The sequence below is a fragment of the Melospiza georgiana genome, chromosome 4 (assembly GCF_028018845.1).
Source record: "Melospiza georgiana isolate bMelGeo1 chromosome 4, bMelGeo1.pri, whole genome shotgun sequence".
Taxonomy (NCBI): Eukaryota; Metazoa; Chordata; class Aves; order Passeriformes; family Passerellidae; genus Melospiza; species Melospiza georgiana.
The window spans coordinates 72,025,694-72,048,626 of record NC_080433.1 but is presented as its reverse complement, the minus strand read 5'-3'; the positions used below and the strand labels follow the sequence as shown (position 1 = coordinate 72,048,626).

At 42.8% G+C, this 22,933-nt stretch overlaps 1 protein-coding gene across 6 annotated transcripts in view; it reads left to right on the top strand.

Moving 5' to 3' along the window:
- The first annotated feature begins 2,130 nt into the window (after positions 1-2,130).
- The window catches only part of EPS8 (epidermal growth factor receptor pathway substrate 8), a 124,090-nt gene continuing 103,287 nt past the window's right edge, over positions 2,131-22,933 (top strand). For 3 of the 6 annotated variants that reach the window (XM_058023033.1, XM_058023035.1, XM_058023028.1), the window contains exons 1-2: positions 2,131-2,205; positions 2,656-3,346. The gene's annotated coding sequence lies outside the window, so the exon portion shown is untranslated. Of the gene's footprint in view, positions 2,206-2,655; positions 3,347-3,827; positions 3,897-4,193; positions 4,266-5,277; positions 5,295-22,933 lie in introns of those variants that run through there. The other 3 variants (XM_058023031.1, XM_058023030.1, XM_058023032.1) reach the window with 3 other exon arrangements.

Sequence of the window (22,933 nt, the reverse complement as noted above, 5' to 3'; positions counted from 1 at the left end):
TCCTCCCAGGATGGTGCAGAGAGAACTGCCAGAGAATTCATAACATCACGGAGCCCTTGTCTTACTGCAAGGCTCTTTATCATCGCACATTCAGCCTCAGCCCTAGTCATAAATTACATGGTTTGTAATTGATGCATTAGTAGTGGGAACAGCTGGATGGGAAGTTTTTAACTCATCAGAGGAGGCAGCTTCAGGCTGGAGAGTTTTGTGCTCAGGATGAAGAGTTGGTTCATTTATCTCAGTCAGCTCAGTCAAATAATATCCCTCATGGCTGTAACAATAATTAGGAACAAGGAATAAAAATCTGTAAAGCCCTAGCAGCTAGACTAAGGGACAAATATGGAAGGTGTGCATTTACTGATGCAAACTCCAAATAACATTAAACAGAGAGCAGAACACCCAGGAGATGTAACTCCATGTTCCCTGACTTGGGAATGCAGGCACCATGAGGATCATGAACAAAGAGCTGAGTGTTTTCTTTCTGTAACAACACCAAACTTTTCTGCTCTACAGAGTGGTCTCTCATCATAACTTGGGCAAAGTGACTCATGACAGCTCTTGGAGGCACTTTTATGTCCATGCCATGACAGACACCTCGCTCTTACCTGATCCATTCCCTGCCATATCCCTGAGCTCTTCTCAAGAGTAATTTCTTACATGGAAATGAGACTTCTGGGAATTCTTTGGCTCTGTAGCTGGGATAGAGTGTATGAGTCAGCCAGGAGCAGTCCAGACATTTTCCCTCTGGTTCAGAACTGAGTCTGAAGTTCAGTTTCTGTGAGGATTTCAGACACACTGAGTTCCTCCTTCTTTTTCACATTTGGATTGTGGGTAGCTCTCTGGTCTGCTTTGTTTGCCTGAACCAACCTTCCTTAGAAAGTAGATTCTGCAAGAAACTGCAAGTAGGGTCTGTAATGTCATATTAATCAACTAATCACAAACTTTTCAATAAAGGAATCAACTAATGAGGAGAGAAGAGGTCTTTAAATAATCCTTTTATATTCCTTTTTATTTCCCCTTCTTCTGGGCAGGGGGATGAACCCAAACACATTAGAAAATTTATCCAAAGGTAATTTTTTGAGTAGCAGACCCCAGCTTCTTAGTTAATGTAGAAGTGTATAGAATGTCCTAAACATGTTTAGACCTCACAAATTGTGAGGTCATTATGTTATTAATAGATAAATAGTAGATCTGAATTTAGAACAATTAATCACATTCACTTAGTGTCTTCCATAAATGGTCTAAATACACGCACACATGTATTTATGTGTGTACACATATATATGTGTACATATATATACATGTACACATAAAGATATGTGTACATGTATATAAATGTACACATATATTTATGGCACAAAGAATGACATATTTAAGCAGAATACTTTAAAACCAGAAAATAGATATTTTCTGTAGTTGTAATTTTTTTTTTTATAGCATAAAGAATGGAGTAACATGGACGAAAAGCCAGTCTCTTGTTTCTCTAGTTTGCTGTGGATTCTTCTGGGTTTATCTTGCATTTTTATGACCTAAATCAGGAACAATTCTGCTGTTTCTCACTGAGCTGCATGTGCCTTAAAATCAATAGAAGACTCAGGCTTGCTTTGTATATTTTTTTCTTCTGAAAACCTTATGGATACAGCGGTGTCTGTTTCCAATGAGAGTGGAACCTCCAGCATCCTGCAGGTTCCCAGCCCAGAAAATCAGGAGGAAATTCTTTGGTGTGTTTTGTCTTTTCCCCAAGCAGACAAACGTTGGTGAAATGCCTTCTTTGTCCCCTGTGTTACCATGTTCTGGCTTCCTCTCTGCAGCAATATTAACTTCATACTCATGTGAAATAATTCTATAAATGCCCATACCTACTGTACACATCTCAAAGAATAGTCATAGAATTTTTTCTTCTCCCATTTATCCTTCTGGTTTCCCTTCCCTCATTCTCGCATCCCACTTCCTTTCCTCTTTATGTTCTCTGTTCCTTTAAAATGTTTTCTTTCCAAGTGAAACCAAACAAAATTATCAGCCCACAATGGTCTTCTGCATTTGTGTTCTGTCCTTTGTTAAGGGGAATTGGAGCAGGGGGTGGGCTTGGGCTTCTATCCAGGAAAAAGGGGGAAGAGAGGCACTGTGTATGGCTGCCAAGGACTGAAGCCGTCCCCAACCTTTTATTTAAGAGAATCTCTCGAATTTCTTTCTACCTCTCATGGGGTAAGCGCTTTTAAGTATCAATTACTGTTATTATTTACCTAGGGAGTGTGTGTATGGCATCTGGCACAGATTGGAAATGTCACCATTCCTGTAAGTTTCATTCACAGGAATTGCCTAGGTAGCCTCTCCTTAATCAGATCCTTTAAGATTTGAAGGTTTGTTGGAAACCAGCTAGGGAACCGTATGGTATCTGCACCTTTCAGTGCTTGTTTGGGTACTCAGAAGTGGATTTATTTCACTTTTTTTTTTTTTTTTTTGTACTTTCCTCTTTTTGTGGAGGACTTTCTGGACCAGAAAAACAACAAAGGCAGAGCTGGTAGAAGATGCAGCACGACAAGGGACAAGGGACTCTGAGCCAGGAAGGGCAAGTTGGCTGAACTGCTTTTCTTTCTTTCTCACTCTCTCTTTTTTTTTTTTTTTTTTTTTTTTTTTTTTTTTTTTCCTTTTAAGCGGGGTTAAGGTGAACTCCTAAGCAATTGTGGAGTGAGGCCCCACCTCTCCCAGCCTGATCTGCAGGCTCGGGTTACTCTCTCCTGCCTGGTTCTCAGGAGCCCACAGAGAGCTTCTCGCCTGCTGCTGCTCCTGCCTTCAGCCCGAACCTGCCAAAACAACTCCCTCTCTAGAATTCAAACCTTAATTCAGGAAGATTTGCTGGCAAGCACCAGGTCAAGGATGGAGTAGCACCACTCGAGAAGAGATTCAGCCACCAGACCTGCTGCGAGCAGTAGCTGAGCAATATCACCCTCTCCATTTCATTTTTTTTTTTTCAAAATCGGGAAAATCCGTGTGTTCCCTGGAGGAGCCGTCAGGGGCAGGACTCTGGCAGTGATGGCTCTGACTTCACCTGCTTCTGCAAATGAGTCACGGAGCGTTATAAAAAGCGAGGACCTGCCAAGTCTCATTTCTTGGAACTGAGTGGAAACTTCAGCAAGCAGCTGCTCTTTCCTTAGTTTATACTTTCCCCCTGCAGATTTCTTGGAGAGGGCCTGGAATCACAGAAACTTTGTAGCAGAAAGGACCTGTTGCTCCATATTGATAAACGCGTTTCGGTGGAATTAGCTGTTTGGTCCAGATATGATTCTAATCTTCCTACGGGATCTTGGTGAAGCCTGGAAGGAGCCTCGGGAACGCAATTAAGCAGGTGTGTAATTCTTTCTGTATTGGCGATTGAATCCTATCATAAATCAGGAGCAGAACCTCAAATATCAGGAACAGAACCCCAAAACTCAGATTAGCTCTCCTATACACTACACAGAGGTTCTTTTTCATATGTCTGATGCTGTCAAAAGATTTTTATGCTTTCTAGCTTTTCTCTGGAGTCACATAAGGCAAAAATTTATTTAAAAGAGAAATCAGAGAAAACAGATTCTCGCGGAACAGCCGGGATTGAGGAGGGGAAGTGGCTCATTATAGCAATCCCGGCTGTGCTAACAGTGTAGCCGAGAGAACTTTGGCTACCTGCGGGCGATCCGATAGGGACCATTCCCCTGCTCTGGGAGCCAGAGCCACGTGTAAATTGTCAGAGCGGGGCGGAACGCCGTGCCAGATGATAACAACATAAACAGCTGCGAGATTTCATCCGGCGCTTCGAGCGAAGACGGGGGGGAGACTTGTTCTCGTAGACCGCTCGTTCCAAAGGCGCTTTGGCTACACCTACTCTTTCGGGGAAGGGATGTTGCATTGGAGCTGTGGTACGTTTTGTGTGTGGCCTTGTATTTAATTTTTAAAAAATTTTTTTACGATGACTTTAAACTCTCACGGGGCGCTGCTCCGAGCACCTTTGCGCGGCGTGAGGCGCGCAGGGAGCGGGGGGAGGAGGCGGCTCCGTGCGGCCGCTCCGCCGCTGCGGGAGCTCCGCGGGCCCGCCCCGGCCTCGGAGCTGGGGCTGGGGTTGGAGCTGGGGCCGGGGCGGGGCGGGTGCCCGGCAGAGGGAGCTCGGCTCCGCTCGGCTCCGCCGCCCGCCCCGCTCCCGCACTTTGTTGGCAGCGCGGAGCTCCCGCTCCCGCCCGCAGCCCCGCGGCCGCCGCCGCCCCCGGCCCGGCAGGAGCGCTCGGGGCACGGTAAGGAAGGGGCTGGCAGGGAGGGCTGGGGTTTCCCCCTGGTGCCGAGCCCCCTTTGCGCTGTTCCGCGACCCCAGAGAAGCCGGCGGGGCAGCGGGAGCAGGGCGGATTGCGGGGCGCTGCCCCTGCCCCGCTGCCCTGCGCTCGGTCAGGGCGCTGAGAGGTCCCCCCGGGGATGGTGGTCGGTGCTGCAGCTTTTCCCAGCCTGGCTGTGCACCCGCGAAGCCCTCGGTGTGTGTGTGTGTGTATATGTGTGTAGGTGTGTGTGTTCTCTCCTGCTGCCGCTGCGGTGCCGCCACACCTGCCCGCACCGGGCTGGGCATCCCCGCCGGGGGCACCAGCCGTGCCCTCCTCCTCTTCCTCCTGCCTCACCTTCTCCCAGGTGACTCGCGTCTCAGTCCTCTCTGGGGTATTCTTCCTTCCTCTCAGTCCTTACTAGGGTATTTTCCCCCTTTCAGCCCTTACATGGGTATTTTTCCCCGCGGTGGTTCAGCTGGTTTTTCCGTCTCGGTAGCGGGCGCGGAGCAGCTTTGGGTGGGATAATCCTGTTGAATGCCCTCGTTCGTTCGGTGCTCTCCCCTGCTGTCCCTCGTGTCCTCCCCGCCGTTCAGCCCTTTCGCTCTCTCCCGTAACTTTCCCTGTTGTCGTTGCTCCTTCTGCCCATCTCATGGCCGCGACACGCACTCATTGCCAGCGTGCCAGTGACCGGGGCACACCTTGGAAACAGGGCAGGGGCATTTTGAGCAATAATTTAAGGCGCTCCCGACCCCCACCGTGATCTCAGTAGGGCTGCATTGTATCCACGAAAAGCGAGATGTTGTTGCAGCTTCCACTAAAGCATAATTTCAAGCTTGCTAGCAGCAGGCAGTAGAAGAAAGGGTGGAACAGGTTTTTCTTAAGAATGTTGTTTGAGAAGCAATCCTCCCACTCAGAAATTGTGCTTTGCCTTGGCTGGTGAATCTTGTACCCTCCGGAGTGGTGTGACCTTTGGTGGAGTCTGCTTTGTTTACCTGAGGTGAAGTGCTGAAGGTAAAAGTATTGCTCCTCTGCATTGTGTCTGCTGAAATATTAACCAAGTGATGGATCTCGCATGCCTTCCCAGCATAGATCATATTTTAATTACTCCTCTCCTTCATCATCAAAAATGAGTCCTCCTCCCTTCCTATTGACTGCCTTCCTTCTCGTTTGTGATTGTGCAATGTCTATATGTCAGCTACAAAAGTTGCTTGCATGGGAGAACATCAAAATGACCATTTTTTGTTGTTAGCAACTGGAAATACTTAATCAGCACTGTGTGGCTGGTCTCCTGTCCCTGGAATACCCATGGAAACGCTGCAGGCCCTGCCCTGTGAGGAGGAGAAACCTCTCCAGGGCCAGGCTTGCAGTGAGTTGGTGATTCCCTCTCAGGGGCTTTTGGGGTCTCTAGCTGCTCAGAGTGACTGAGATAAGTTAGAAAGTCTTTTCTCAGTTTGATGGTCGAAGAAAGAGTCAGAACTCTTCATTTCTTGGTCTCAAGGTTGTTTATTGCTTCTTATCTATAAAATTCTTTCTCCTGTCCAGCTGAGGTCTGCTCAGCAAGACAGTCAGAGGCATTCTCCCTGCCCCCAGGGCAGTGTTATCTTTTGATACCAAAAACTCTGTGTACAATATTTACAATTACTTTCTAATACCTGTCACCTATGTTAGACAGTGAGCTTCTACTGTAATCTAAAAGTGCCAGCGTCACAGCTGAAGATGGAGGCCAAGAAGAAGAAAGAGAAAGAAGAACCTAAGTGTGTCCAGCCTATCTTGCTTCTTGAACCCCCATTCTAAAAACTCTAAAAAAATTATTTTTCACTTTGTGATAAATCCACTGTTATTCTACTTAAACTTTCGTGGCTCGTAATTCTTCATACAGGGTTGGTAATTGTTTCTCCCAAGGGCTGAATCAAAGGCACAGGGGTCTTGGGCTCTGTGCTAAGGTCTCTGAGGAGTTTCCTGGGTTCTGATAAGGGAGAGGGCGGTGGGGGTTGCAAAGAGCCAGCAGAGTTTCCAAGGTGTGAGGGAGACGCCCCATATCTGCTCCTGATTCACAGTTCACAGGGAGTGAGGCATTATTAGCTCTCGGGTAAGGAGATACTGTGCTCAAGGCTCCACACGAGCACGCTCTGGCTGTCCCTGCTTTTTCTGGAGAGCCCAAGGAAATGGAAATGGGTTTGGATTTGAGTTTTGGTTTTTGGATTTGAGTTGCCCAGCTGGCTTGTGCTGTCACGCACTCATGGAGGCTGTGGTGTTGAGTTATGCCTTCTCCCAGCTCTGAGTGCTGCTTTCTGAGTGATTCTGTGATTTTGAAAGCAGACAAAAGTGTCCCATTAGATTTATTTGGAGGGAGGTAACACCCCAGGAGCCGCAACACCCAGCAATGATTAGGTGCTAGTTATGTACAGCAGTAATGGAGAGGGCAGGATTAATCTGGAGTTACTTCTGCTGTGAAATGCACAGATGGAAAAAGTACTGAAGTTTTCCACTTGGTGACAACTAAATTCTTGAAATAGAGTTGATTTTTTTCTGTCCATAGTCCAGCTGTAGATGGTGAATCAGTCACATTAACTACTGCATTTTTTCCCCTGTGGGTGACAGCTTATTAAAATCTAACATCTGAAGTCAAATAATTGAAGCCCCAAGGGTCAGAATAGATTAAATATATAAGAATTCTTCAGTTACTGTGGGGAGATGAGAGAAGACTTGAAGTCCCCATGACAAAGATTGCACCAACAAAGCACTTGCTAACTTTGGTTTCAGTGTCTACCACTTGTTGCTCTTACATTCCTGGTTACAGCTCCTGCATCTTTTCTCATGCAGTGAATGACTGCTCAATGCAAAATATTTTTTCAAAGACAGATTTTGACTGCCAGGCAGAAAAAGAAAGCCCTTTGTGACTCCTCCAGACTCCTCTCTCTGCTCTGGGGCTGGTGGCAAGAAAGAAAAGACATTTAACACCTTGGAGTTGTTGCTTACAGTGCAGCCCGATCCTTGTATCTCCATTTCAAGTATATTTTTTAATGCGAAAATTCAGTATATAAGAGGCTCATTTCTTGTATTCAGTGCTAGTTCTCCAGTTTTTCCATTACTAAATGCTACAGACCGGAAGAAACTAGAATTCCTGGTTTTGGGGAGGGGGTGTAACTGGTGCCATTTTATTTTAACTCTAGATTTGGACTCTGATTCATCTGCCAGTTTATTCATCCAAAACAATGACATCCTGTCTTGTACAGCTTTATTTTCTGATTTAACCTAGGATTTTCAGTTTTCTGCCCTGAATTCCAAGTTAGATGATGAACTTTTGTTTTGCCATGAACTTCAGCTGCTAGTGCAATCCTGAGTGACCATTTCTCCCTGCTGTGCCCGTAGAGAAATTTGGGCGTAAAGTCATTGAAAGTTTCACCTAGATCAGTCACGCTGGTTTGGGTGTGTGTAGAAAGCATTTGCAAAGCTGTTTATAAAACAGTGCTCTGAAGGGGATTGTTAAGACAAGGTGTCTTTTACAGCTACTGACTCTGGGAGAGTCACAGCCTGCTTGGAAAGGACCATGATGGCGTGGGAAGAAACAACTCCACATCTGTTTTGTGAGGAAGGACTCTTTTCTTCTTTCTTTTTTTTTTTATTCCCCTCCTAATTTTGTGTGATTGACACTGGGGGATGAGAAATGAATCACAAATGGAAATGTTGTTAGCGTTAGCTTTTTAAGATCTGTTTCATTTTGAGCTGCGGCCGTGAGCCTGCAATCACTAACACATGGCTTTGATTGTAACGTCACTTTTAGAAACATTTTAAAATGTTAGCCAACCCAGGGCCTTGAATTGCTACTAGTTGAACGCTTCCAGTCCTTTCTTCCCTTCCACTGTCTCGGTAATTAAAGTTAGGCATGCTGTGAATCTCCACAGGGTTAAGATCTGACATGGAAATAGCAAATTACAAATTACTTTCTTTGCGTTTATTACCTTTGTCTCTTGATGAATAGACTCCAGCAACCTTGAACAAACCAAGTTAGCAGATGTCTCTGGCCTCAAAGGTGCAGAGTTAGCGGTTTTTTTTCCATGAAGTTGTCCATTTCTGTGGGATTTTTCTGTTGTGTGGACTTCTGATGCATGACAGGCGTCTTCATTACTGTGGTGGTGTGACAGGGGATTCTACTTGCCTTTGTTCTCACTCCTGTTGTCACTTGGACCAACCATGGAAATTGTTAGCTTCTCTGTAAAGCTACAGAGGAAAAAAGAATACCAAAAGCACCAGTAGTATAAACACAAAATTATTAAACCATTCTCCTGGAATACTGTGAAAACTTAGAGTGTTTCAACAGAATAATTAATAGAAATTAATGGTTTTAAGAATGGTATCTGTTGAGTGAAGATAGGTGTTATGGATATCCAGTAACTTAAAAAAAGTTTTCATACAGATAACGTGGTTGTTTGGGGTTTTTTGGTCCTTTTGTTGTTTTGTTTCATTATTGATTTTGTTTTGGGTTTTTTGTTTGTTTTCTTTTCAAGAATGCGTTGGGTTTACACGAAAGAGAGGATTTGTCTTTTAATAATCCATAATCTCACAGTCCATGGATTTTCTGGATTTTATAGATTACCCCTGGAGATGGGGAACACCTGATTCCTTCCCAGCTTTCCATGAGTGCAGGGGAGCTGCGTTCAGCTGGGTTGATTGGGAAACTGCCAGAGCTGGTTCTTGGGGCTGGAGTTTGCTGTAGCTGCCTCAGACTAAATGTACTACAGGTGTTTCTCTTATTATCTCTAGCTCAGCAATGTTTATGACTGGAAAATAAAGAAGTGACTCCTGGCGGATTTGTATTTATTGCTTTGATTTCTGCTTCTGCAGGTAAAAGCTTTTTTAAAGATTTGACCAAGTAGAAAATCAGGCGCTGGGATTGCTGCTTCTCCCATCAGCTCTCCCTTCTCCTCGCCCTCCAGAAATTGTCTCAATTGCAAAGAGGAGCTGGAAGTGAGGTGTTAGCAGCACCTGCTTGCTGTCCATTAGATAAACCCACACCCATTAGCGAATGATTTTTAACACCCCCTCCCCAAAACAGCTACATCAAACTTGTTCTGAAACACATGAGAAATACCTGAGCTCACAGAAGTTCGTCTGCTCCTCAATACTTGCAGATACCTGGTGAGATACAAGATTATCCCAATTTTGTCAATGTTTTGCCTTTAGGTAGACTTTGATCTTGCTCTGTTTTGTTCCGTTAAAGGTCCTAGTGGATTGTCTTTCACCTGAAATGTGAACTTTGGTTAATGAGCACGTTCTTTCAGTCTGGGGTGGTTGAGAGCGCTCAATTCATCCCTCTGAATGCTCCTTTCATGAAAACTGAGGACTTTGCTCTTCCTTCTAATGTACTCTTCCTTCTTCCGAGGCCGCTGATCTTTTTATTTGTTTCCACAGTGTGTCTGAGGTGTAGTCTTCTCTATTTCCTGAGACAAAGATCTCTTTGTTTCCAGTGTAAAATATAATTTGAAGTAATTAGCCTGAAGAAAGCTTTTTGTTCCCTACTCCATAAGAGATTAGGAGGACACATGGTGTTTCTGGGTGCTAGGTATCTGGTTAATGCAGGGATTCTCTTAAGCATTCAATGCCTATGAGAATCCCAGTGTACCTCATAAAAATATTTCTGAATGAGCTGTTCTATTACTCAGAGCCTGTGAATGTGAGACCTTTGTAGAAGGAGTGAGACATTTGTCTTGTACATTGTCTTATGCACTCATATACATGGAGAACTCAATGATCTGGCAAGGATAATGCAAGGAAATTGACTTACATCGGGAGGAGTTTGTGTTATCATGTGGCAATAAAATTTAGCTTGATGATCTCCTGTGCCGTTTAAAAAATGGCGTGGAAAAGTCAACTATTTATTCTTGTGCCTCTAAAGTAATTTTCAGCTTTGCACAACATGTCTTGAGAAGGCAATGAGTGCATTGTACTGCCTTCAGCTGGAGATAAAAATATACATCTGTGTTTCACATTCAGAACAGGCTGCATATGAAATACATGTGTTTTCTTCTTTCCCTTCAATCTCATCTCAGACTCGCTTTTCCCAAAGTGGAATTATTTATTCTCTGCTCCACTTCCAGCATTATTTATTGCTTTGCAATTCTTCCTGTGCTCTCGCAGCCCTCAGTGTAATGTTTGAACTTTCTGTTTCCTTCCCTTCCTGTGCTCAGGCATGAAGCCTTGTCCAGGGCAGAGGGCTGGGAGCTGGAGGATGGGATCTGTTTCTCTTTTAGCAGCAAACTTCGTTAAGGCCCATAAATCTGGGCTAACTGGTAATTAGCCTCTCGGTGCTATCTCACACAGAGAGGGCAGGACATTGTGAGGAATCTGGACTTTGTACCTTGGTGTCTCTTAGGTAAGTCACCCCCGGGTGACAAATGTCCTGGCCCTGCCAAGAAACAGGCACAGCTTCTCCATTGCAGTCACAGTGTCCCTTCCTCTGAGGTTTTCCTTCCCTCTCTGCTTGCCTCAGCCACGTTTCTCCACCATCTTCCATATCCTACTGTTGGGTCTTGATATAACTTTAACTCTCCCGTTCTTTATTTTTTTTCCCTCTTCTATTTCTTTATTTAACCCCTATTTTCCCTTTTTGTTTTACATCACTCTTTAATTGCACGTGTTCAGCTTCGTGACACTTCCTGCAGTAAAGCTTTTTCATACTCAAAGCCCAACGCCTTCTCTCCTTTTGTGTCCTTTATTCCAAAGTCTTCTCTAAACCATTTCAGATCCATGTTCTCAGTGGGAAATGTGGTGTGTGAAATTGTAGGGATAGTCAAGTCTTTGTGGCTTAAGTCATGCCTTCCCTACAATGTGTGTGCTTTGTCAAGGCAGTAATTTTAAGCTCTCATCTCGCAGTTCTACAACTCCAGACCTTGCAGGGAGGCGTTGGAGTGTGTGTAGGCATTTGTTTTCCCTGTGTGAGTGAGGTGTCTAATACACATCGAAAAAGTCTCTTCAGTAAAGGGTCTTACTGAATATGACATTAAGATGTTCTCAGAAGTGCCTTGGATGTGTGGTGGAACGAGTTCTACTTCAAATTTTACAGTTTTTCTCACTTTTTATATGAATGTTGGCATGCAAGTGGCTTAGGACAGCTGGCAGCAGGGAGCTGTGTCTTCCCAGGGACAGCACTGATTATTTTTTTTTTGGAGGAGGTGGATGCTTAGAGCATGAGAGTTTATGTCCCAGTGGGTTCTTTGAGTATTTTAAGCCGTCCTTTTATAACTCTGAAAGTTATTGTCCAGACATCTCCATTCCCTTTTTTTAAAATAATATAAAAATCTCAATTTTGGAACAGCTGTTTTGTCTCTCTCTCAGTTTTCCTATTTATAAACAAAGGACATATCTGACTCTCAGGAGTTTTGTGAGGCTTAATTAACAAATATTTATACAGGCTTTTGAAGATATAAAGCAGCATATAAATGCTAAGTAGTGTTATTACTACCACCAGCTGCTTTGTTGTAATTGAAGTAATAAAAGTTTCAGTGCCAGTGGTTGTGTTGCTGTTGCCTAAATAGAGTTTTTGTGAACTCAGGAGACACTGAGGATGGGGAGAAGGTGATGGTGTGCACCATACTGAAATACAGTGTGTGGGACAGCTCTGAAACCTTTGGAGGACTTAATTTTAATAAAGAAGTAAAAGTCCATAACTGGAAAAAATAAACCCTATTCTGCAGTATGTTTAGAGGTGCTAGGACTAACTGGGGGGTGTCTGTGCTGTGCAGTGTGTCCCTGGTTAGCAGTGAGCTGGCAGCATTTGCATTTATGACTCTGGCATATAAAAGAAGGGATCTTTTAGAGATGATTGATAATGGGTAGTATAGGAAAAGTAACATGGTATAAATCACAATTAGCCTTTGCAATTTATTCTTTTTGGAGGTCTACTTTTGTAAAACGTCCATGACTTAAAGCTGAGTTATTTTTATTAATGTTCTTGTGCTTATCTCACATAACCAGCTTGTTAAAAGCGGATATGAACACTTTTTAAGCCTCTGGCTTATAAATTGTGAGAAAGAGAAAGGAAGATTGATTCCAACAGGCTTGAAGGTAGATTCATTTCTCTTCTAGTTAGCAAAATGAGAGAGGGGGAAGAATTAAACTGTAGACTTAGTGAGCCAATCAGTTCCAGCCAGATTGGAAATCATTAGATTTAGCTCCAATGTACAATTTAATTGTGAAAGTCTAACTTAAGAGAAAATTAATTCAGGGGAATTCTGTTTTGGTAAATTGATGATAATATCTCTAAGTTATTTCTGCCTGAAGTAACAAGAGTGTGGAAAAAATAAAGTAATAACAAAGGAGCAGTGAGGGGGAACAATTATTTTGCAAACATCTCCTAAGGTTCAGAGGGGATTACTTGGTTGCATTCAAAGAAGAATATCGTGCTGCCTGAATGTTGGAGAGGATTGATAAAAACTGTGGCTTGAAGAAAGTGTCTGTTCTTTATTCTGTAAACATTTGAGATAAGATGGAAAAGTTTGGAAGAGTACAACATCTTTTGCAAGTTCTCTCAGCATTCTTAATTGTTTGTTATGAGGTCTTGGTTTGAACACTGGCAGGTATTTCTGGTGGGGCTTAGGGGGTTCTAATTTGTTAAGTTGGGCTGTCAAACTACCAACAGCAAGTAATCTGTCTCTAATAATATTTTAATATTTAGTAAAATGCTGGTTTTACTTGTAAGGGATGTTCCCTAGCAGCTTCTGGATCAGTTCTACTTATGAAGACCTGAGTTATTTAATGTGTTAGAGGGATCACACAAATGTGGATCATGGGTGTCATGATTTCATAGTGGCTGTCCTGCAAGGACCTTGAAAACAGAGAGGATGCAAAGCAGGGAGCTTACTCAGTCCTTTATTATTATAGGTAAGCAAAATTTCAGACAACTTTGAACATTATTAAACACTGAGAAGAAAAGTCCCAAGCCCTTCGTTTTTTTTTTTGTTTTTTTTTTTTTTTTTCTCCAGTTTTAGGCAAATCTTACTTTAAAAACTACCATAAAAATGTACAACCACAAAGCTGTTCTGCATAGAAATAGAAGCACTTTAAACACACAGAGGCAGACAATATAGCCCTGAGGCACATATGGAGACAACCAAAATGCTGAATGGTAGGTTCAGAAAAGGTTACTGCTCAAAATATTTTCAGTAGCCAAGTGGAAGACAATTCATAGCATTGTATTAGAACTGTTCTTTCTTTGTGAGAGACTGGTGACACCTCATTGTGTGTGAAAGTCTGGGGATTTTTGACAGCTGTGGGAAAGAGCAACTATTTTATGCTCCCTGTATACAGAGGTAGAACAGTTAGATAGGAATTTGTTTTTCTGTTACCCCAGACTGTAACACAGAGTATGATAACTGTCTTTTGGAGTACAAAAAAAATCTGCCTCGGGGGCTATAATTTTAAAGCATCATATGAAATGCTGATTTAATAAGGTCTGCTCCCTGCACATTTTAAGTGCAAGGAAATGTGTGTGTTGAGACCTTGCTAATCCTTCATTTGAACAAAGTCTTTGGCTTGTTCCCTAACTGTCAAGGAATTAATGGTGTGCTTCCACAAGATCCTGCATTACTGGCCTGTAATTATTTTCATAAGAGATCCTGCACTGCATTTGGTGGTGCTTTATGAATTATCATAATAAATAGAATGAAATTGCTGTTGTCAAAACATGTGAGCAAAGTAATCTGATTCCCATTGTTGGTGTACCCAGTGGCTCGTGGGATTAAGTGATACCCAGTGGACTTCCAGGCACTTCACATGCAGGTCGGTGAGAGGTTTGCTGAGCTGGGTTGCAGGTGACAAGGAACAATTCCACTGAGCCAGAAACAGTCTCTCCAGTTACATGGGACATGGTGGTTTTTGTGCCTCCTGGCTGAGGATGGACGTCCTTGCTGCTGTGGTGTTGCCCAAACCTGAGTAAGGTTCTGCACTACCGACACATCCTGCATTTGCATTATTTTATGGAAATCTGCACCTAGCTAAAGCAGGCAGTGCAGAAGGTAGCATATATCGCCTGCTTTTCAGGTGGAGAGAGTCAGCAGTATTCAATTTTGGAGTATCTGCCTAGGATTTTCCCTTTTGGTTTATTACAAATCCTTGTACAGTCTTAGTTCCTCCAGACGTTAGCCAATGACTGGAGGCTTGTTCTACCATGCACTCAGTTTCAGGAGAATGTTATTATTTAAGCATTGTGTCTATTTTTAAGTCAGATAATCTATAAAACCTGTTGAAAACCACAAGAGATCATTGCATCATCTAGTTTGACCTCTAGAGTGCACGAAGGAGGAGGGTTTCTGCCCTTCTATTTCTGCTAGAAAAATATTAATCAAGTTTCCTTGGCTTTCCTCTTGGAGGAAAATAGACACAGTAATTTAAACTACCTGCCCCTGGCAAACAGTGGCATTTTTCACTAAGTACATTGGTGAATTTTTAGTGGTTCTTTGGGTGTGAATAATGTAATCATGTGAATGCCAGAACGTGGTGCAACCCTCTGGATGCTGTTGTTTATGTATGTATATATATATATATATATATATATATTTTTATATATATACATATATATACTTTGTGTATATGTATATATACTTTGTGTGTGTATATATATATGTATAGTTTTTTGTGTATATATATATATACACACTTTGTATCTATATATAGCTAGATATATCTATATATATATATATATCTACTTTGGCAAGTAGCAGATGCAATCCAGGTTTCTTCCTCTAGATACACACACATTTTCCCCAAAAGCTTCACAGGCTAAAAGCAGGTGATGCTGGAGTCTCTACCTCTGTCCTTCATGTAGTGACATTTACAGATGTCACTACAGGCAATTTACTAAATGGAGTCCAAAAATTGGGTTTCTGTGGGAATATGTCACAAGCAATGAGAGTCCTCCTTGGTTTTAAAACCTTCCTTGTAGAGCTTTAGTGCAGTGACTTCTTTAGGATGTAAAGAAGAAATGTGGCAATTTTACAGATGACCTTGCTCTTTATGCTCTCCCTGCGTGGGACTCTTGCTTCCAGTAATGAGGAAATGTTCTGAGGCAGTGTTCTTGCCACGGTGACATAAAACAACAGAGCCTTCCAGTTATTCCCCTGTTCTTGCCCTGTAATAGACACATGCCTGCAGGGACCAGCTGACCTTAGAAATGATGCATATCTGGAGCTTGGGGTCATTTCTGTCCTACAGATTTTTTTTTGTTTTAATAGGCATTGGGATGGTGATACTGCACTCACTGATTAGAAACCATATATGATTAGTATTCTTGATCCAAGTGTGCACTCTCCATTCTGGACACACAATCCCCCTAGACCTCCTAGAAATACACTCAGTTGTTGCTCTGACAGAAAGAAAAAAAAGCAGGAAAAAAGCCCCAAAATTGCCTAAATTTTACCTTTATGAGTTTGAAGGTGTTTTTCAGCCCTGGGCTAAAGATTGGTACTGATGTTCATGAGTTGTTCAGCTGTGTGGGAGAGGGTTTCTGCAGCATCAGAACCTTGATCTCTAAGTGCTTGTTTGTTCCACTGATATTAATAGAACAAATTGTCTGCCTGTTTAATGATTTTGAGGTTGAGGCTCAAAAATCTCAAAAAAACAACAACCCACGACTAAAAAACAAAGCAAACCCCAAGATAATTTGTGTGCTTGTTTTGTTAAAGGAAACTTAGATCATTTGGAAACAATTTAAAAGAATTTGTCACCATTCTTGTTATTTTTTTGCTGTCCTCATCTTATTGTGAGACACATCTTTTATTTGAAGTGTGTGCTATTTTAAACAGGCATTATGTTTTCATGAAAACTCTGCTGGGCAATGTCTAAATCCAGACATAAAAGCAAATAAACTAAAAAAATCCTCTGTTTATCTGAGATGAGAGGACTTTTTTAAGAAATGGAGAGAGAAGGGATCTAAACCAACTTCATGTTCTCTTTTGTCTCTCTTTATGTTCCTTAATGTTCTTCTGCAGTCCTCAGGAATTACATTATCTCATTGGTATGTCACTGGGGTAGTACTACAAAGAAATCTCAAAATGCTACTGTCTTTGGAGTGTACAGTGAGGAGAGGCAGAAAGTGCTGCATTGCACTCTTTGATCTAGGCTGATTCTGATTTTACTCTGAATTCACAATTGATGTGAGTGTTTAATGATGGATAACATCTTTTGGACGCTCCCTGCACCTCAGTGAGGTAAACCTGAGGGTTTACATCTTTTGGGGCTGTTAATTTTACACACAGCTGAGGTCTCTCGTGTGCAAGGTTGGCTTTTTGGGATTTCTAATTAATTACATTTGACAGCTCATGCTCAGTTGTACTACTTGGTGTTTCCTCAGACAAAGCTGAGCAAGCTTTCTGTAAACTTTCCCCAGCTCCTTTCTAGTGAAATCTGTCACAATTCCCTGTCACTTGCAGGGCTGTGGAAGGGGCTGTCACATGAGTGAGTGTGACTGGAATTGTGGAGGTGGGTGTAGCAGCAGTGCCAAGTTAGATGGAGATGTAAAAGTGGGGGCTGTGGACTGGGAAACGAGCAGGATGGTGTTGTGGGGGGCTCACTGCATCTTCACTAAAACCTTCAGGATCTGACTGTTGGGAGCTAGGAGAGCTTCCAGGGTTCCTGGCCAGGAGGCTCTTTGCTTTGTTTTCAGTTTCATTTCATGGGAAATGAAATTAGCATCTCTAATTTCTTCCTTGTGACCCCTGTGTTTTTTGTAGCATCCACTGCGTGGATGGAGGGCTTGTTTCCATATATTTCCATATACCTTATTGCATGCACTAGACAAAAAAGCCAAAACTACTGCCCCAAAAACTCCTGATAATTCAAATTCAAATCTCCAGTGATGATACCTGGTGAGCCTATGCAGTGGTACAGAACAGTCTGGAGTGGGGAATATCAGTGCTGCCACATCCCCCTTTTGCAAAGCCCTGGGATTCTTCTTTTATCTTGGTTCAGTCTGCAAAGTCTTGTGAAAACAGTAAACTGGCTCACCTCCAGTACTGTGATTTTTATCTTGAGTTAATAGCAAGTTGTCTTTTCTCACAAAGATAAGTACTTTTCTTTGAAAGAAAAATTGCTTTATCTTCTTGAGGATTCTACCATGTTAGATAACACATTAAATATGGGTGTTGGTGTTCTTTTGGTGTTTTTTTTTTTTTTTTCCCTAATAATCCTTGTACTATCAGGACCTTTGATTTGCCCTGGATTTTAATGAGTCATTTAAAAGCAGAGTTCTGTTTTGGCCATTTGACTGTGATACTCCCTCTCAAACCAGTTACCATTTTGAGAATGACATCTGAGTCTGCCTATGTTTCTGCATGGCTGGAAGCTGTCACTACTCATTGAAACTTATTAGTGCTGGAAATGGATATGCTGCTTCATCTGCTGGGGATGAAACCTGAGGCACCAGCATTCGAATTTAAATGTTGTTCCCATGGGGAGAGGAGGAGAGCTTGGAGAGTGAGGGGTGAGAGCTGCCTTGCAGCTCAAAGAGGCTTTGGGAGCTTTGCCTACAGGTTGCTGAAAGCAGGTTGTGGCATTTTTTTCATGTTTCAAGAAAATCCTGTGCTTTAGAATCAAAGTTTAATGGGAGGTTACAATGCTTTAGCTGCAGATTATACTGCAGAAGACACTAAATTTTTCTTTGAGAGGAACCAAAGTTGGGAATCCTGCTTTTGGGGAGGGGGAATGAGCACTTGAGGAATTAGACTGTAAAGAGGGCAGGTGCAAAGTTTGACTCAAAGCCAAGCTTCTGTGATGGCTCCTGGGAGTCCACACGTTCACCCAAGGTATGCAAAATGATTCTTAAAAATGGGCAGTGGGGGCCATGAGCCCCCATCCATCCTTATTGTCACCTTTCTCACCTGAAAGGGCTGTGAGCCAAAAGAGCAGAAAGACAAAAAGAGTCTCTGGGTGACCCCAGCTGTACCTGGCCCTCACCACATCACTGATCCTTGTTTTACAAGGCTGCACTGGGAGCTCCTGTATATTGTAATTTCTTCATTGTTTTTTCACTTCGTTATATCTAATTCTCTCCCTCCCATGCCTCAGCACAAGCCCAGAGCTTGCTTGAGACAGGATTCTTTGATTGACAGTGCCTTCACCATTTGAGGCTGGTGGTGTGCTAAAATGTACAACTGGCATTTCAGAAACTGTAAAACTGACCTGACAAAGTGTGACTTTCTATTTTTTTATTTTATTTTTTTTTGCTCTCCCCTTCTCTCAGCAAGTGGTAGATGTGCCTTGATTCTGATCTGTCACATTGTTGTGTCACTGCAGCCTGTAGAGAACTATAGAACGCTGAAATTGGTACATTCTGAAATTCATAAACAGAATTGAAACAGCATAGTCATAAATTAATCTCGATTCAACTTTTTTTCTTAAATAGAGTTCAGTTTGCAGCAGAAATTCAGCAGCCTGAAGCTGACAGAGTACAAAGGTGACCTTCAAGGCGGTGGGAATGGTTAGGGCAGAGAGATTTTACTAATGGACTTGTGACTTCCATAGTGCCCCTGAATAACCCATTTATTTCTCTGAAACAAACTGAGTTGTTGCTCTTTGCCTAAAGACCAGCATTTTTAAAGCAATCTTACAGTTCTCTCACCCTCCCATGCAACAGCTTGGAGGCTTTCCCTCGACAGATAATAATATTGTGAGGAAAAGGAAGTTTTGCAACCCTTACGCTTCCTGAAGTAAAAAGTACTGCTAAGATTCCTTGGAAAAAAAAATTAAATAACACAACAAAATATTCAGTGAGTCATCATTTACAGGAACATCAGTTTTCTGAGATGGTAACAAGATATAATTTTTCTCCATTTATCCCAAAGGAAGGCACATTTTGCCAGCTTTTTTGCTGGTGTTACACTTCAGTATTGCAATCATATTTAAAGGAATAGTGCCCAATTTCATCCATCAGTAAAACCAGGATGCTTCTGAATTAATGACAGAAACTCTCCACATCAGGTTTGAACATTGAATAAAAGGAAATGAGGGATCAGTTGAATAAAAGGATGAGAAGTTTCTAAAAGACATGGATAAAATAATGAAGCTGAACATTTGCAGAAATGCTTATAAAGGAAAGCAATTCCCATTGCAACAATTAGTCTGCAGCTTAGTGTTTGTGCAAGAGAATGCTGCTTCAATTAACAAAACTGATTTCTATAGCACAGTGGTGAGACTGGCTCAGTCTGAAACTGAAATGTTCTCTTACTGAGGTACTAATGCTTATTAGTGAATGAAAGGTCTTTTCCAAGTAAAATCACTTTTCCTGTATGCACTAATGACCCAGTCTTAAAGAAGGTTCTTACCTGATCAACCTTTGAAGTGTTGCACTGGGCATTACAGCTTTACAACTCTAATGCTCAATAACATTTCTGAAGGATGTGCTCTCATACAATGAGGGTGCTGGATGTCTGATTTTAATCTCATGGGGACTTGTTCTCCTTGATGACTTCTTCCCCTCACATCTCATTGTGCTTTTGAATGTCTGTTGTGCACAAGGTCTTCTCTTGACCTCCTAGAGAAAAATATTGAGTTTATGATCCTAAGTGGAATGTTTTTACTTACTTTTTTTTTTTTTTTTTGGGTTTTTTTTGGTATTTAAAATAGCAATGTATCAATAGTGGTTGTTGTCCATGTTGTTCCCACAGCTGCAGTAGTGTGGAGCATCAGAAATTTGGTTTGTCCTGGACCTTGAAAGTTGCTATGGCAACTGTACATCCCACTGGGGAACCTGAGTTAGGCGTGCACACCTCATTTGAGTTTCCAGCATTCCTATGCACGTGTGTTAGGTCTGGGAACTCCATTGAGACATCACCTCTGGTGTGCTAAGGAAGAGGAACCCCTGCTGCTGTCCCTGCCTCCTGTGCTGCAGTCTGTGATTCCCCCTCCTCTCTCTGTGCTGAGTGAGGAGCTGCAGGTGCTCACCTGGAGCTCCCTGATGGCCCCTGAGGGAGGGTCTGCTCCAAGCTGTTGGTCCCCATCCGTGCCCTGGCTGTAGGCAAGCGACACTTGAGGAGCTGAGCATGGCACGTGGGCACCTCTTGGGTTGCTGTGGTTGAGATGACCCTGAGGTGTCAGTCTCTTTTTTTCCAGCCCCACGACCAAAGAAGATGAGATTCATCGATTCTGCTTTTCAAGGTTGTTTATTTTCTCTTATCCATTACATTCTTTCTCTGACCTGCTGAGATCTTCTGGCAGGTCGGGTTGTGGCACCATCCTTTGGGGTGGCGTTAGCTTTTCATACGAAGAACTATGTGTACATTATTTACAATAATTTTCCAATACCTATCACCTATGTTAAACAGTCTGTCTCTACCCTAAACCAATCCAGAAGTGCCACCATCACAGCAGAAGATGGAGGACAACAAGAAGAAGAAGGACCAGACATGCCCAGATTCCTCCATCTTGCTTCTTGGGGTTTTTAGAATGGGGGTTCAAAATTCTACTTTTTCACCCTGTGACAAATTCACTTTCATTCTACTCAAACTCTTGTGACTTGTAAGTTTTCACACAAAGTTGGTAATGGTTTCCATGGGTTAAAATCAAAGGCACAGGTGTTTGTGACTCTGTGCCAAGGTCTCTGGGCCCCCTGGCAGGGTCTCAAACCACCCAGGGCAGCCAGAGCAATGTCTCCTGGGTTCCCACAGGCACCAGCTGGGTCACTGCAGGGGCTGCTGCTCTCTGCACGCTGGGTTTGGGCTCCTGGAAGTCACTTTCTTACCCAAAAGCAGCTGGCATCCTGTGCCCTGCCTGGGCATTGTTTCCTTTGAAGCACCACACAGGTAAAAGCTGACCTTGCTCTGGGGGCTGGACCTTGCCCAGGACAGTTCAAACATCTCTATTCACCACCCCCTTCCTAAAAATATAACAGGGGCTGCATAGATTCCCATAAGATTCCCTTAAAGAAGGGAATCTTCATAGGGATAAAATATAAGGAACCATTGTGTAAATACTTTTTTACATTCTATGGTGAGAATTATTCCCTCCTCTTTGATTTTTACGCCATTTTTTGGGCCAAACTCTAATCCAAGGGGATCCGAAGGGAAGCCAGCATCTCCTACACCCAAGAACGTGCTGGCTCCTCTCTTTCTCCTCCTGTGTAAGATGTTCTCTCTTATTTTGGGTGCTGTTTTACACTCATTCCGTGGTGTAGGACACTGAGCCAACCCTGCTGGTGCCCCCACGCACTCAGTGGAGCAGAGCACAGGCTGAGTTTGCAGCTGGATTGAATTATATTTGGGTTTCTGTTCAATCTGAAGGTTTAGCACCATCTGGGAGCTGTTTGCAGACAGCAGCAGGTCTCATGTTCTGGAGTGCATTTGGGTAGGAGAGAAGAGGGGCTGGGAGGGGTGGAAACCCCTGGTTTTGGTGTACTTTGTGTGCATGTGTGGTTGAGATCTGCCTGGACTGACTGCCAAAAAAATCTTGAAAGGGTCTTTCTCACCATGGTAAATCCTGCTCGCTTGCTACATTTGACTTTTGTAGGTTTTTGGTATTTTTGGTACCTTTTTTTGGCTGCTTATTCAGTTCCAGCTGTTGACTTCCTGTTGCCTGCATCTCATCATCGAGTGATGCCACTGAGTGATGGCTCTGGTGCCTTTGGGGTAAAAAATAAAGAAAAATTTCTCTTTCTTTGGGCCCTGCTTGTGCTGATGTTTCCTTGATAAGCAGAAGTCCATTTTCCTGGTTCAGGAGGTAGAAAACTCCGTATTTTCAGGGTATTGTGAGGTGGGGATTGTTCCTCCCTCCCCAGGAAGCACAAGAGAGAATCTTAGCCCTCAACTAATCCTGCAAATTCTTCTTTGCCCTTGGAAAATATTCCTCTATAGACTGTGTGGGTTATTTTTGGTTTGTTTTGTTGTGGGTTTGGTGGGGTTTTTCTGAGCCAGTTTTGGTAAACAAGTTGAACTTGCCTAAGGCTAGAGATACAAAGAAATTTAGAGTGGTGACCTGAACCTTTATGCTAAGACGTTTTTGCAGAGCAGCTTGCAAGCCCTAGGTAATTTGTTTCCTCTGTAAATCTCCCTGAAGAGGAGGCAAGTGTAAAATATTTTTAAAAAAGAGCTTGTAGTCAATTTTCTGCCTTTCCTGGAGGTGGAGGACAGAGCTATTGTGCATGACCACAGTTCTTTTTTTTTTTTAATTTTTCTTCTCTTTCCTGGTGTTTGATACCTGGGAGCAGGGTGATATTTTGCATAATTATAATTAGAAATCTGTTGTTGATGCTTTGCATCTCAGTCCTGTCTGGAATGCAAATAACCACCCAGTTTGGTAGCACAGGTACAGTTTATGCCCCCAGGACAGTGGCTGAGGATAACTGTGCAAGGCCACAGATATTTGCCTTCCCTCCTGTAAATTCAGTGGGAAAAAATTGCCCAAACTCCTCCCTTGTCCTGTTGTTTTTCTTAAGCTGGAACATAATGCAGTGAAAGGTGTGGAAAAATAACTAAAAACACTGTAATATCAATATTTTCTTTCTTGATGAGTACAAGCTAACCAGAGAGCTCCTGCATCTGCTGCTGTGTCCCAGTTCTTGCCCTTTTTGCTGGGGCAAAAAGTTTTCCTTTAGTTTGTGGCAGAGGAATATAATTTTCAGCACTGCTTTTGCTAGGATGTTCACTGTGAAAATAATACTGGAAGCT